Below are 15338 nucleotides of genomic sequence, written 5' to 3'. Positions count from 1 at the left end.
TTGTTTGTTAGCTAATATATATTTCAGCTATGTAAACACCTTCTTATATAGACACTAACAAATAAATACCTATATGATGGATTAATCCATTATCTAAATGATCAGGGTAGATTTCCATATAAGAATTTTGTATTATTTATTATTATTATTATTATTATTATTTAAAAAAAAGAAAAAAAGTGAATAGCCAAATGCCAATTTGGGTTCAAAGTTTGCACAATTTGGTGCACATCAATAATCTACTGGGTGCCACTTGGGCACCCTTGAAGAAAAATCCAAGATGGCGGACAAAATGGTGGCCAAATCAGGGAAATGGCTATAGCTTGCTTATAAATTGACAGATAATTTTTTTTTATTGCATTTACTCTATGGTTGTAGGAGTCAAGGAAGGCAATGGTACTATCAAAATTCAGATTTAACTAAATGGGCCATGTAATATGGTGGTCCAAACTGAGAAAATTACAATAACTTCCTTTTTATTCGGTACTAAAATGTAATTCTTGTATCTAACCCATGGTTTTAGGGGTCATGGAATACGATGAAAGTAGTTCAGTTCTTCTGTACAAGTTAATTTTAATTATTTCAAGATGCCAACCAATACAGGCAATGTACCTAAGGAGATGGAACTGTTAAATATAAAGTGCCACTGTACATGTATATTTGTAAAATGATTAACACAGTCATTAAAAAAACTTGTGGGTTTAAGATAATCAATTAATAATAATAAAATAATTTGACAGATGTAAAGAAGAAGTTTGTAGAGCACATTGATGTGCTCTACAAACTTCTTCTTTACATCATAGGCTACTGGATGTCAAACATTTGGTAATTCTGACTCATATAGTCATCAAAGGAAACCCGCTACATTTTTTTTAATGCAGCAAAGAATATTTTATATGCACTTTCCCACAGACAGGAAAGCACATACCATGGACTTTGACCAGTTGTGGTGCACTGGTTGAAATGAGAAAGAACCCAATCAGTTGAATGGATTGACAGATGTAAAATGCATTGTAACATTATTTTACAGTGACCTTTTCTTGGCCAATAGAATGTAAGATATTTGGTAGTGTTGTATGTGGTGTAGTATGCATGATGTAATTTTGTTAATTTGCAATGTAATATTATTTTAGGTGGCCTAGTACTTGCTTTTTATTCCCAGTGTTAAATACTATTATTGTAAAAAAACACACAAAAAAACAGACCAGCTAAAACTGAATTCCATTGCAAACTGGCAAAACTCTATCATGCTCACTAAACAACACACACAGTACCTGAGTGAAAACAAAAAACCCAATAAAGGGTCACTTTAATATAGTGTTTCATTATTCATTTCATTTCAACTTATTTTCGTGCTTATATCCAATTAAGGTTCAAGCACACTGTCCTGGGCACACACCTCAGCTATCTGGGCTGTCTGTCTAGGACAGTGGGTTAGTTGTTAGTTGGTCAGTGGTTAGTGAGAGAGAAGAGGGTGTAGTGGCCTTACACCTATCCACTGAGCCCTTAAGAACACGCTCTGGGTTGGAGCCGGTACTGGGCTGCGAACCCTGTACCTACCAGCCTGTAGTCTGATGGCTTAACCACTATGCCACCGAGGCCGGTTTTTCATTATTACATGTAGGTCATCCTCTTTAAACCAACAAGTCTTTTGTGTGACCGTTACTTTTAACAGTTCCACCTTCCTCGGTTCATTACTTATATTGGTGGCCATCTTGAATAAATTAAAATTAACAGGTATAGAAGAACTGAACTACTTTCATTGTGTTCATTGATCCCTAAAACCATGGGTTAAATGCAAGAATTACTTTTCTGTATCAAACAATAAGCAATTTATTGCCATTTTATCCATTTGAACCATCATATTGGCAACCATCTTGTATTCAGGTGACCCATTTATGAAATCTGAATTATGAAGGAAGGAAATGTTTTATTTAACGACACACTCAACATATTTTATTTACGCTTATATGGCATCAGACATATGGTTAAGGACCACACAGATACTGAGAGAAGAAACCCGCTGTCGCCACTTCATGGGCTACTCTTTTCGATTACCAGCAAGGGATCTTTTATGTGCACCATCCCACAGACAGAATAGTACATACCACGGCCTTTGTTACACCAGTTGTGGAGCACTGGCTGGAACGAGAAATAGCCCAATGGGTCCACCGACAGGGATCGATCCTAGACCGACTGCGCATCAAGTGAACGCATTACCCGCCCTCATGAATTATGACGACACCAATTATGATGGCACCAGTTTCTTTCCTGGCTCCTAAAACCATGGGGTAGATATAATAATTGCTGTTCTTTATTTTCTGATTTGGCCATCATCTTGGCTGCCATCTTGGATTTTTCAAATTTCTCAAGGATGGCACCCAGTGGATTATCAACGTGAACCCCCAACAGTGTCAGAATCCATAGATAACAACTATGTGTCAAATTGTGCACACCCAAGTGGTAATTCTTCGAGACTATCATAAAGACAATGACAATGACCTTTATTCTCATAAACTGTAGGCTTACAGTATAGAGAAGAATGAAATACACACACACACACACACACACACACACACACACACACACACACACATCCATCCATCCATGCATGCATATATATAGATGTTATGATAGGTACTATATAAAATTAGTGGGCAACGGGTGGAGTGGTGCCATATTTTTCAAAATGGCCACAAGAAAATTTTGAAATACATATCTTTGGACATAAAACCAAATCTAATCGACATGTTCTGTTGTTTTAAATGTTTGACTATGGTTTATAAAAATAAGGAATTGCTTATAATAAATATTTAATGTGATTAGATACAATGTAATTGTTATTGGAAACTCGGACAGTATTTACGTACTTAAAAGTTGGTATCCTGACATTAAAAGATGCAAACTCAATGTGCTCCGTCAGAATAAAATGTGTTCAGTTATGTTTGTTAATGGTTTAACAAAGTAAATTCTAATTTGCTGTCAAAGTGTTGCTTAAACATTTAACTACCTGTAATTCTAGTTGGTTTTTTTATATTATGTTTATACCATCTCCTATTAATGAGCCATAAATTTGCAAGTGCATTTGAAGAAATCAGTCAGCTCTCATAGTGAAGCCATTGATGCCTCTGGGTGCCACTCATGTTTCGTTAGCTTTCCCCATTCCCCCTATGTTTATAAGTGTCTGCTTGTTTCTGTCAGTTGTGTTATATAAAATACCGAGCTGTCCAACACTACCTTTGTGACAAGATCTTTACCATCACCTAAAATTCCAGTCTCTTTACAGAAAATTCCATTAATTCTGCCTGCAAACCTGCTGACTTGTTAGTGGTATGGTCCACACTGCTTGCCACTCATTTGAGACTTTTGATTTCAGAACCTGCAGCCTGTCTTTATAACAGAACAGGATGACCACTATTATTGCAAGATTTGTCATTTTGATGTATGATCGCACAAGTACCTATAGTGACAACAGCCGATGATTAATGGTATTATAGGTGTTAAAACTGTATTGATATATTTTATACTTTATGAGATATTGAGAAAAATAGCTTGTGGATGGTGGCCATCTTGGATTTCAAGATGACAGCCATATATTTGATGTCACCATTGGATTCTTAGACCCCTGAAATGTCAGTCTAGGTGTTAAATCTGTATTGATATCTTTACTACTAAATGAGATATTGAGCAAAATAGCAATCTAATTAAAATTAGCTCCACTATTGCATGTGGATCTAACAGCAGCCCGTTGGAGCCCATGTCCAGTTGACCTTTCATTTAACCAATCAAAACCTTACTTGCAAAATCATGCCAGTGATTTGAAAAGAATTTGAAAACATTTGGGATTATGCCGAGGGTATACGAAATGATTCGGGTGAATTACGAAGTATGCCAAAAACTAATTTCAATATAAAATTTTATATAAAATTTGTTTCAAGACAAAAAAAACAACCCTGTGATGGTATAGCCATAACATCTGTTTATACTAGTGTACAATCCAGAGTTTATTACTGCACTTTCCTCCCTGTTTTTTTCAGTGTTGAAATAGACCAACAAGTTCGCCTATTGCATAAATAGTCTCGCCCGATATTTTTAGAATTTGTATGCTCCCGAATAACGCTATAAAAGACGAAGTGTAATTGGTTGATATTTAAATTGTTATTTATAGATGAAATGTCACCTGGACATGAGAGTCCACGCAATGCTGTTAGATCTACTGGTGGACCCAGTAGAGCTAATGTTAATCAGATTGGCAAAATAGCATGTGGACGGCGACCATCTTTGATTTCAAGATGGCAGCCACAATTTGCAAACACTTCTGTCACCACTGGATTCCTAGTCCCCTAACATGTGGGTATAGGCATTTCAACTCTCTCGATATGTGTATTAGTTAAGGAGATATTAAACAAAGCAGGTCCACAATGGTGGCCATCTTGGATTTCAAGATGGCAGCCATACAGGGTGCAATTTCCAGTGGGCCCTGGACTAAATATCCTTGTATTGGGGTACTCTAACCATTTGCCAATGTTCATGCTTTCACAGAAAAGTGCACAATTGATCAGCTAAGTCGCTCCACTACTAGCATGGATAGTAAACATACTGTAAGGTTATTCACATATATTTGAATACAAAATAAAAACATTACATACAATTTAGAAATCTACACTAATCATTTAGATAATGGATTAATCTATCACATATAGTGTCTACATAAGGTGTTTACTCAGCTGAAATATAGATTAGTTAACAAATATGTAAATTAATATCTTTTGGGAAAAGTACCCTCGGTGGATGATAATGTACCCTCGGTAGTTGGGTACTGTAAAATCCACCCTACTGAAATCTTATGTGTCTCATTTTCCTGGAACTATCCCTAGCACTGACAGTAAACATACATGTACCATAAGGTTATTCACATATATTTTAAAATAATAATAATAATTTCTTTTAATTTAGAAATGTACTCTGATCATTTAGATAATGGATTAATCCATCATATACATATTTAATTGTCATGTCTACATTAGAAGGTGTTTACTTAGCTGAAATATACATTAGCCAACATATATGTAATGTAATATACCATGTTAAAGGAAAAGTACCCTCAGTGGATGATATCCATGTACCTTCGGTAGTTAGGTACAGTAAAATCCACCCTTTTGAAATGTTAAGAATCTCCTTTTCTGAAAACTACCCCTGACATAATAAATATGCAGTACGGTTATTCATATCTATTTATTAAAAAATAATAATAATAAAAATTAAATTAAATTAAAATTTTCATATGAAAAGAAAATCCACCCTAATCAGTTAGATAATGGATTAAGCCATCATGTTCATATTGAATTGTCATGTGTACATTAGGTGTTTACTTAGCTGAAATATACATTAGCCAACATATATGCAATGCAATATACCATATTAAAGGAAAAGTACCCTCAGTGTATGATATCCATGTACCCTCGGTAGTTAAGTACCATATAATCCACCCTTTTAAAATGTTACGTGTCTGTTTTTCTGAAAACTACCACTGACATCGGTAGTAAACATACAGTAAGATTATTCACATCTACTTAAAAAATAATCATATAATTTTAATGGCAATGTAAATGTACATATGTAATAAAATGGAAATCTACCCTGATCAGTTGGATAGTTGATGAATAATTCATATTCATATTTAATTTTCAGTGTCTACATAAATTGGAGGGGCCGGACGTAGCCCAGTGGTAAAGCATGGTCGGTCTAGGATCGATCCATTTTGATTGGACCATTGTGCTATTTCTTATTACAGCCAGTGCACCACAACTGGTACATGTATATCAAAAGCCGTGGTATGGTACATATAAAAGATTACCTGCTACTAATGAAAAAATATAGTGGGTTTCCTCTCTAAGACTATATGTCAGAATTACCAAATGTTTGACATCCAATGAATCAATGTGCTCTAGTGGTGTCATTAAACAAAAGCAAAACAGTGTTTACTTATACATATGTACTTTCACACATGCACACATTTATTTCAACTTATTTCCATGCTTATATCCAATTAAGGTTCAAGCACGCTGTCTTGGGCACACACCTCAGCTATCTGGGCTGTCTGTCCAGGACAGTGGGTTAGTTGTTAAGTGGTTAGGGAGAGAGAAGAGGGTGTAGTGGCCTTACACCTATGCATTGAGTCCGTAAGAACTTGCTTTGGGCTGGAGCTGGTACGGGGTTGTGAACCCTGTAACTACCAGCCTGTAGTCCGATGGCTTAACCACTGCGCCACCGAGGCCGGTTACACACACTCACACTCACACACAGACACACGCACATATGTATGTATGTATGTTTATGTATATTAAAGGTAAATGAACTTTCAGTGGTACTTTATTCAAATCTATTTAATAAAAATCATACTTTAAAAAATAAAGAAACAGAAATCTACTCTGATCACTTAGATAATTGATTAATTTTGTGTCTACAATAGTAGATTTTTACTTTGAGGAAATAGACATTAGCCAAGAAGTGTGTAATTTGTTAACTACATCAGTGGATGACTTCATGTGTACTTGGTAGTGAGATAATGTATTTATAATCCAACCTACTGAAATCTTAAATTTATAATTTTCTACTGTTGTGTTGTTATTATTTTTATTTAGGACAATTGTTATTACAAATAATTATAATTAAAAGTAGTGGACAACATTTTTCTAATCGGTTTGACCTGTACTCATTTATACAGTAATTATTTTAAATTATATATTCTGTAGTTGGATGATTTTTTTTGTTGTTGTTTGTTTATCTGTTTATGAAATTAAGTTGTACAGACGTGCATTACAATTTTGACGTTTAGATAACCGTAACCACTGGTGTAAAATTCATCAAAATATCGGCGGAATTATCCCACAGAAGAAGAGTAGAAAACAACAAACAACGACATTGATATATGCTACGTAACATTCAATTACACAATTTATTAACCACACTGTATATTATTAAATACTTGTTACATTAATATCTACAGTTGGAATAATTTATATATATACACCAGGACATTACTCGAAGTCGTAAAATCTCGATGTTGATCAACCGTTTGCTCATGAATATTCAGTAGACTCTCATTGGCTGACGACTCTCAGAGCCGATTTCATATGTCTGGGTTTCGAAACACCTGGTTATATCAAAACCTAGGTTTAACGCTGGTTTACGTAAAACGCTGAAAAACCTGACCAAGACATACACCTGTGGTGTATTTCACATGTGTGTGTTTTACCCGAGTTTACAAAACCACGCTTTTTACATGGGTTACCCACAGATTTGGAAAGGAACATAAGCGAAGAATAGCTTACACTTCATCACTTTGTAATTGAAACTCGTTACCGGTATATTACTAGCATTCGCGTTCGAGATGGAGGATTAGCTACCTCCTTCCCTCCCCAACCCCCACCCCGAAATGTGGAGCAAACCTTCACATTCTGTCAAAAATGATGGACATATTTGGGAAAATGAGCTGGCTGTATTTCCATCATTTTACTCACAATATTAGTTATAATCCATGTCAAATGCTGACAGAACCCTACATAGCTGTTGGTAATAACGCAAAAATGCTTACTGAACCCTACATAGCTGTTGGTAATAATGCAAATATGAATAAACGTTTTGTTATTGGCATTTCCCTTTAAATCTAACATAATATTAAAAAAAAGAAAAAAGATGGGATGTGTACGGCTGATGGCACCGAGATAACGTATGGTCAAATTTTCAAAACTGGGGGCCTGTACCGTCTTGTTCCCCCTTTATTAAGACGAGACAAACACAAAAGTATGTCATTATAAGACTCCAGTCTATGATAAGACGTTTATTGCTTTGATACCGGTGGTAACCGCAGGGCGACCAACCTAATGGAAATATTTTTCCGGAATTTTCTGGTGTTTTCATTTTTAAGCACGCGCACGCCCCTTTCAAAGCAATAGTTTTAAACATGCGAAAACGCCATTTTCAAAAATATAAAAAATAATTTAAATAGCGCCATATTTGACATATTTTTAAAATAACAACAACCAAAGAGATACATAACAATAAAAAAAAATGTAATTATTTATTGGAATGTTATGTTTCAATAATAAAAGTATAAATCAATCCATATAAGTGGCAGAATTTTTCTTCTTCCTTTCTAAGCATAGCTCTACTTTACGGCTTGTATAGTAAATATATTCATCAGTGTAAATAAAGTTACTATATCAATTAACAGCATTATCACACGCACGCAGACACACACAGACTGACCAAACATCAAAAATCACCCAAAAAAAACCCCTGAAAGCCCCACCTTATTAGCAAATAGTGTGGTACAGTTTCACTCCCACCTACAGATTAGTAATAAAGTGACAAACTTGGGAACAATGTTATTTTTATGTAGGTACATTGCCACATTTGCACTATTTCATCAGTGGGGTCGAACTAATTTGTGGTTAACTGAATCGGGGACGAAACGTCTGGTACCCACATTAAGACTGGCTATCGTTCTGCATTACGCTTACATTACTATTAGCGTCGCACTTTTCGCCGTAAAATCTAACAATGGTTTGTAAAAATTTAAATTTTTTATAGTTTAACTTACTTGAATAAAACAAGATCGGTAGGTATATTAATTAATTAATATTAATGGCATGAATGTGTCACAGATTACTGGTAGCCAAATAGTATTTAGTGAAATGTTTCACGTGAAAGCATACGCAAGAATTTAAGAAAATTATGGATGTTTCTTTTGTTTTCGTACGATCGCAAGTGTTCTGTTATATGTTCAGGTTTTTACACACCGTAGCAAAGTTGCATGCATTGCCATATAACCGATGTCTGCCCCATAGTAATTACTATATGATATTTGAAACATAAACTGCATAGCAAGTAAGACAAATTTCATACATGGCTTCAGTTTACTCGATTCACGATTGTCAAAAACAATTTCATTGGTCGGCTGTTGACAAATACAGCCAATAGATTAACGTCTTAGTAATAGCACGAAACAGTCGATAATACCAAGTTCAGGTTGCAATGGAGAATGCAGAATGATAAACTCTGTTTAATAAAGTTGGGATTTAAAAATATAGAAAATTTAAAATATATTCAGAAATGTTTGCTTCCCAAAAAAATAATGATACCGAATTTGGAAAAAATTCCGGATATTTGGCATTAATTCCGGAATTCCGAATATGGGTTAAAAATTCCGGATTTTTCGGAAAATTCCAGAAAGTTGGTCGCCCTGTAAGGTCTCACTACACAGATGTCATCTGCCATTGAAACCCATGTTAAACTGCCCAACTTCAAGCGAAGATTGCCCATAGAACGGGTTCTCGTTGGCACTAACAACATACACCATTGCGAACATACATTATATTTAAGCATTTATATTCATTCCAAAATTGTGAACATTTCCGTCTCAGTTTTTTGCTATATGACCGCATCTGGCTGTAGTACCGGTCCGAACAGGTGGTTCATAAACCGATTCACTCCGGTTGTCACATGCACTACATACCCCATGTCCCAAAAGGTCGATGCACAATATTACAAAATAACATGGGCAAAATACAGCCAGAAGGCTTACCATTAAACATACATATTGTTTTAATTCTTCACCATTTCCTAGAAGTGAATATGTGAACCATAACATGTGTCACAATTAGGAACTATAGTGGACGTGACCAATCAAATCTCACCCGGAAGTGATCTGTGTAGTGAGACCTAACCGATCAACTTTCATTACTAGTACTTCCTGTTTTCGTGCAGTTCATATACCATGAAGAAAATGTTTATTTTTACTAATTTAATAAATAACTATATTTATTACCCCAAGTGACCACTCATAACAGGGAAAATATTTTCCGTATTTTCTCAATGAGAAATATTATGCAGTGTTGTGACGTACAATATTACTGGATGATTTGAAGCTTACAAACCAATGACTTTGTCGGTACTAAATATAATATCGCGATTTGGCACACACACAAAATGACGTCATGTACTTTAATGAATTTGCATTCACGACTGTTTTAATATTAAATTTATAACAAAATGTCATTTTAACGCAAATCATTATTTATATTTTTAGCAGAATAACGATAACTTTTGTTTCTGAAAATTATATGTGAACGTGATTAAAATACAGTTATAGCAATACCCAGAACAGTAAAGTGGTTTACATCGTTTCTATAGCCTACATGTACGTGCATGTGCGACTAAAATAAAGGCGTTTAGAGAAAACATAGCTGGGGTAATAAATAGAATAGCAAACTCAATACCAGTTATTATCAATGTATGTCCCGAGTGAAATACTTTTCATTTGTCACTTGCTAAAACTCGCGACAACTAAAAATTATTTGATTCAGGACATAATTTTGATAATAACTGGTATCTCGTTTATTATCCTCTATATATCTCAGGCGCTTTGTTGTTCATTCACCACGTACATGGTGAAGGGGTGGATCTAATTATACAGTCGTGCTAAAAAAAAACCCAGGCAAAAGGGCATCTTGTCTAAAGGGGGAGGGGGTTCGAACCCTCTACCCCCATCCTGTATTCGTTTCTGTACAGTGGCGTAGGCAGGATTTTGTATTGGGGGAGGGGGGGAGGGCACCTGGCAGCCAAGTAAACAATGATATTGAGTACGCCACTGATCACCCCTAATTTTGCCGGGATTTGGGGGGGGGGGGGGGGGGCATATCCCACTGTTTCTGTAGTGGCTTCAAATGATCTCTAAAATACGTTCACATTTCATGGCTCAGCAATACTGACGTAAAACACGATTTTGCTGCCGAAATTATCCATGAAGAAAAGTTACTTTGAGCAAACCCAGCGAAAAACCACCTCAAGGGCAGGTTTAAACAAGCAATACAATTGTAACCCAGTGTTAAACAAGGATTACTGAAAACCAGACATGTGAAATGCACAGTAAACATGACCCAGGGTTTAACCTAGGTTTAAACCATAGGTTTCCAAAACCCACCGATAACCTAGACATGAAATCGGCCCTCAGTGTCTACGATTTAGTCTCTCCCGTCACAAACGGTCACTGACCGCGCCAGCGATTTTTTATCGACGGTAGTCCTACCACATTCGCCAGTGGCAACTGAAAAGTTGGAAGACGAGGTGTAAAATGTGTATTGACATGGGCATCACTTGACGGGGAATGTCGGGAGTTGCCCCCCCCCCCCTCCACTTTTTCAATTTGTGTCCTAAATAAGTTTATGTCTATATGCCTTGTAGTTAAATATTAAAATCACCCCCCACATCCCGTATCTTAACGTCGTTGCAATAGCTGAGACAGAACAAAGTCAAACAGTTGTGCTGAAATAGTTTCACAAGCGCATGTGTTCGCCATTTTCCGAGTTGTACAGACCGATATTATAATTATTTAAAAATGTTGAAAACTGGAAATTAAACCTTAATGATCATATTATCCAATAGCCGATGATCATGGGTGTTACTTGGTAGGGGCGGGAGGATATGCCCATCCCCCTATTACACACTTTTTGGAAAGCTATACATTATGGGGTTTTTTATGTTCTTATATGCTTACAACACGAGTTGGTCTTATTAAAATATTTAAACTTCCAAATAAGACGGTGGTATGATAGCAGTTATTGTAATTATTGTTTAAACTTCCAAATGAGACGGTGGTATGATAGCAGTTATTGTAATTATTGTTTAAACATCCAAATGAGACGGTGGTATGATAGCAGTTATTGTAATTATTGTTTAAACATCCAAATGAGACGGTGGTATGATAGCAGTTATTGTAATTATTGTTTAAACATCCAAATGAGACGGTGGTATGATAGCAGTTATTGTATTTATTGTTTAAACTTCCAAATAAGACGGTGGTATGATAGCAGTTATTGTAATTATTGTTTAAACTTCCAAATAAGACGGTGGTATGATAGCAGTTATTGTAATTATTGTTTAAACTTCCAAATAAGACGGTGGTATGATAGCAGTTATTGTAATTATGTTGTTTATTTTATTTTTATTACTTTCTTCAGCCCTAGTCATATTACCACAAAAGATATATATGCTTTAGCTCGAACATTACCGCCATAAATCATTTAGCTCGAACATTACCGCCATAAATCATTTAGCTCGAACATTACCGCCATAAATCATTTAGCTCGAACATTACCACCATAAATTATTCAGCTCGAACATTACCGCCATAATTTTTATCCAATCTTTCGTGTAACAGGCTTGTCAAGTGTCATTATCCCAGCATATAATGGGCTATCTCCAAGGTGGATTTAGACCTGTGAGGCCAGGGACACTTTTCACAAATTGTGTGATTGAACATTGTGTTTTCAGTAAATATTGGTTGGTTGTAATATGAATTTACCTGTAGGCCCTTAAGAACAATATAATGAATTTTTATTATTATTATTATTTTTTTTTATAAAAATTGATACTACATAATTGGTACATGTTTTTTTTATTTACTATATAAATTCATTTATAAGTTAAATATGTGAGAAACATAATCGAAATAGGTGCGGATCCAGGATATTTTAATAGAGGGGGGCCAAAAACCCGTGGTAGTTTTTGAAAATGAAATTTAAAGGTCCCTGACAGATCGATGGGATAACTTTGCATTTTTGTGTATTTTGTAATATATATTACACCGAAAATATGGGGGGAGGGAGGCGGGCCCCTTGTGCCCCCACCTGAATCCGCACCTGCCAAATACTTTTTTTTTTAACACATCACTCATAATTGTTTTGTTTATCGACAACACTAGAGCACATTGATTATTAATAATCGACTATTGGATGTCAAACATATGGCAATTTTTACATATAGTCATAGAGAGGAAACCCGTTACATTTTTCCATTAGTAGTAAGGGATCTTTTATATATGCACCATCCCACGGACAGGATAGCACATACCACGGCCGTTGATATGCCAGTCGGCGTGCACTGGCTGGAACAAGAAATAGCCCAATGGGCCCAATGACGGGGATCGATTCCAAACCGACCGCGCATCAAGCGACCGCTTAACCACTGGGTTACGTCCCGCCCCTGTTTTGTGCAGAGATATTTTGATCCTTTGAGATCCGAAAAAGGCCGAAATGTTCCGAAAGATTACCGAAACGTTTGTAACCCGGATATAAAAATAGAAAGTGTATCGCCAAGATTTTCTTGGAATCAAGGTTAATCAGTTTTCCAGTAAAAGCTTGATTGTCAGGTTAGTATTCTTATTTTAAATGCTGCTAATGGATTTTGATTATAATTAGTACATGCCATTATTTACAGTCATGATGTATTTGTAATAATATTAATAAGAACTAAAACTACCGGTATGTACCGACTTTACAAAAACATTATTTAGCATGCAGCAAAATACTTCCGGTTTCGAATTTGTCACTTTGTGTTCACAATCGCATTTCATGATTTGTCCACCTACATAGGTGCACGTACTTGCAGCTCAGGGAGACCAATTTCGATGAGCATAAAGCATTCACGACTTGTCGCATTAAAGTATATCAATGTTTACAAACAGGCTGCATTTGTTACTACCTTTTTATTAGTATTTTTTTGCTTCAAAGGGGTTGGACTAGCCAAGTCTGCCAAGTGGTTAAGCACTGCCCAGAGTCCTCCCTTGAAGGATGGGACAAACTATATAGGATCGAACCCTGTCAGTGGACCCCTTCCTGCAAGGAACCCCATTTTTCATAATATGGAATTTACTAATTTACTAAAATTATTTATTTATAAGCCGATTGTTTTCTCAATTACCCACAAAAGTAATTTTAAAAATTGTTATATCTAAAACACTTATGACCAGTACTTTTCTGAAATTATTTACCAAAAAACATTTTTGTAGGAGGATGGGACAAACTATCAGTGTTTGTGCTTAAAGGTAGGGTCAACTCAAACAAGAGCCTTATGCGTTGGAAAGATGCATACCAGGACCACCAACACATACTGACACTTTAGGAAATGAAAAATGCATAATTTTAGAGTTAATAAAAAGCCACGATTATTCCTGTTAACTGGAAGCAGCCATTTTGTTTCGTTTTTGTAACGTCCGGTAGGATAGCTTGGGGTGAAGTGACGTCAGCTCCTGACCATCTCCTGTATGTACAGTGTAAACAAAAGCAGTAATTTTCAACAAGACGCTTCTCTTTGATCAACCTGACTTGTAAAACAGCGTAAATGACATAATGATTTAATAAACTATTTAATTAAATAAATTTCAATTTGCATTAAAGCCGCACACCCTAGTTCCATCCAGCGAAAATAAATTATAATTTGGTTAATCTACAAACCTGTAACATACTTAGATCACGCTTTTATCAAATGCAGTGAAAAAGCAGGTTTTATATCGATAAATACCATGGGAATCCCCATGTCCCAATTGCTTGAAATAATTTTGAAAGTTAGTATTCTGATGTCACTGGTAGAAGCACAACAATGCCTACGTCACGACAAATTTCACAGACTTGGGGTGCGTTCGTTTCACCTCTCCTGGACATGTTCCAACTGTCAAAAACGACAACCCACGATTGTCACGGGTCGGTATCCCCAAAAGAAACAAGACGACAACTCAGGAATCATTCATACACATTTATTTACATAACACTTCCCTCCCAACCAATACATATTGCACTTTCACGCATGTAACACATATCACATGTAAATTAAACTATGAATCACTATTAAATAGAGTAAAAATCTTTTAACCACAAAATAATACTAAAATGTCTGTCTTCCACTATTCATCACATTTCACAATTCATCATCATAAGTCACCCTCATCATCACCCTTGTCATGATCATTCACTGATCATCTTCACCATTCCCCATTATCATTATTATCATTCACTAGAATCATCACACCTCATAATGACTATTCACTGATCACCGTTGTCGTTTACTATTAATACCCCTGTCGTTCACCAGAATCACTAACCCCCTCGTCACGGTCATTCACTGATCATCTCCGTTCACCAGAATCATTGGTACCCTCATCACGATCCTTCACTGATCATCTCCTCCATTCACCATTATTACCACCATCATTCACCCGAATCATCAACACTCTTTGTCAGGATCATTCACAGATCACCTTCGTCGTTCGCCAAAAGCATTGACACCCTCGTCACGATCCTTCACTGATCATCTTCTCAATTCACCATTATTACCACCATAATTCACCAGAATCATCAACACTCTTTGTCAGGGTCATTCAGATCACCTTCGCCGTTCGTCAAAATCATTGACACCGTCGTCACGATCATTCACTGATCATCTTCTCTGTTCACCATTATCACCACCGCCATTCACCAGACTCACTCTTCGCCAACTCC

The 15338-nt window shown here is 36.0% G+C and overlaps 1 protein-coding gene across 2 annotated transcripts in view; it reads left to right on the top strand.

The window, feature by feature from the left end:
- Positions 1–13080: 13080 nt before the first annotated feature.
- The window catches only part of LOC121382662 (cubilin-like), a 155745-nt gene continuing 153487 nt past the window's right edge, over positions 13081–15338 (top strand). For both annotated transcript variants that reach the window (XM_041512199.1, XM_041512198.1), the window contains exon 1: positions 13081–13213. The gene's annotated coding sequence lies outside the window, so the exon portion shown is untranslated. The remainder of the gene's footprint in view (positions 13214–15338) is intronic.

Source organism: Gigantopelta aegis, chromosome 10 (assembly GCF_016097555.1).
Source record: "Gigantopelta aegis isolate Gae_Host chromosome 10, Gae_host_genome, whole genome shotgun sequence".
In the NCBI taxonomy this organism is placed as follows: domain Eukaryota; kingdom Metazoa; phylum Mollusca; class Gastropoda; order Neomphalida; family Peltospiridae; genus Gigantopelta; species Gigantopelta aegis.
Note: the sequence above shows the minus strand (reverse complement) of the source record. Positions and strands in the feature narration are given on the sequence as shown.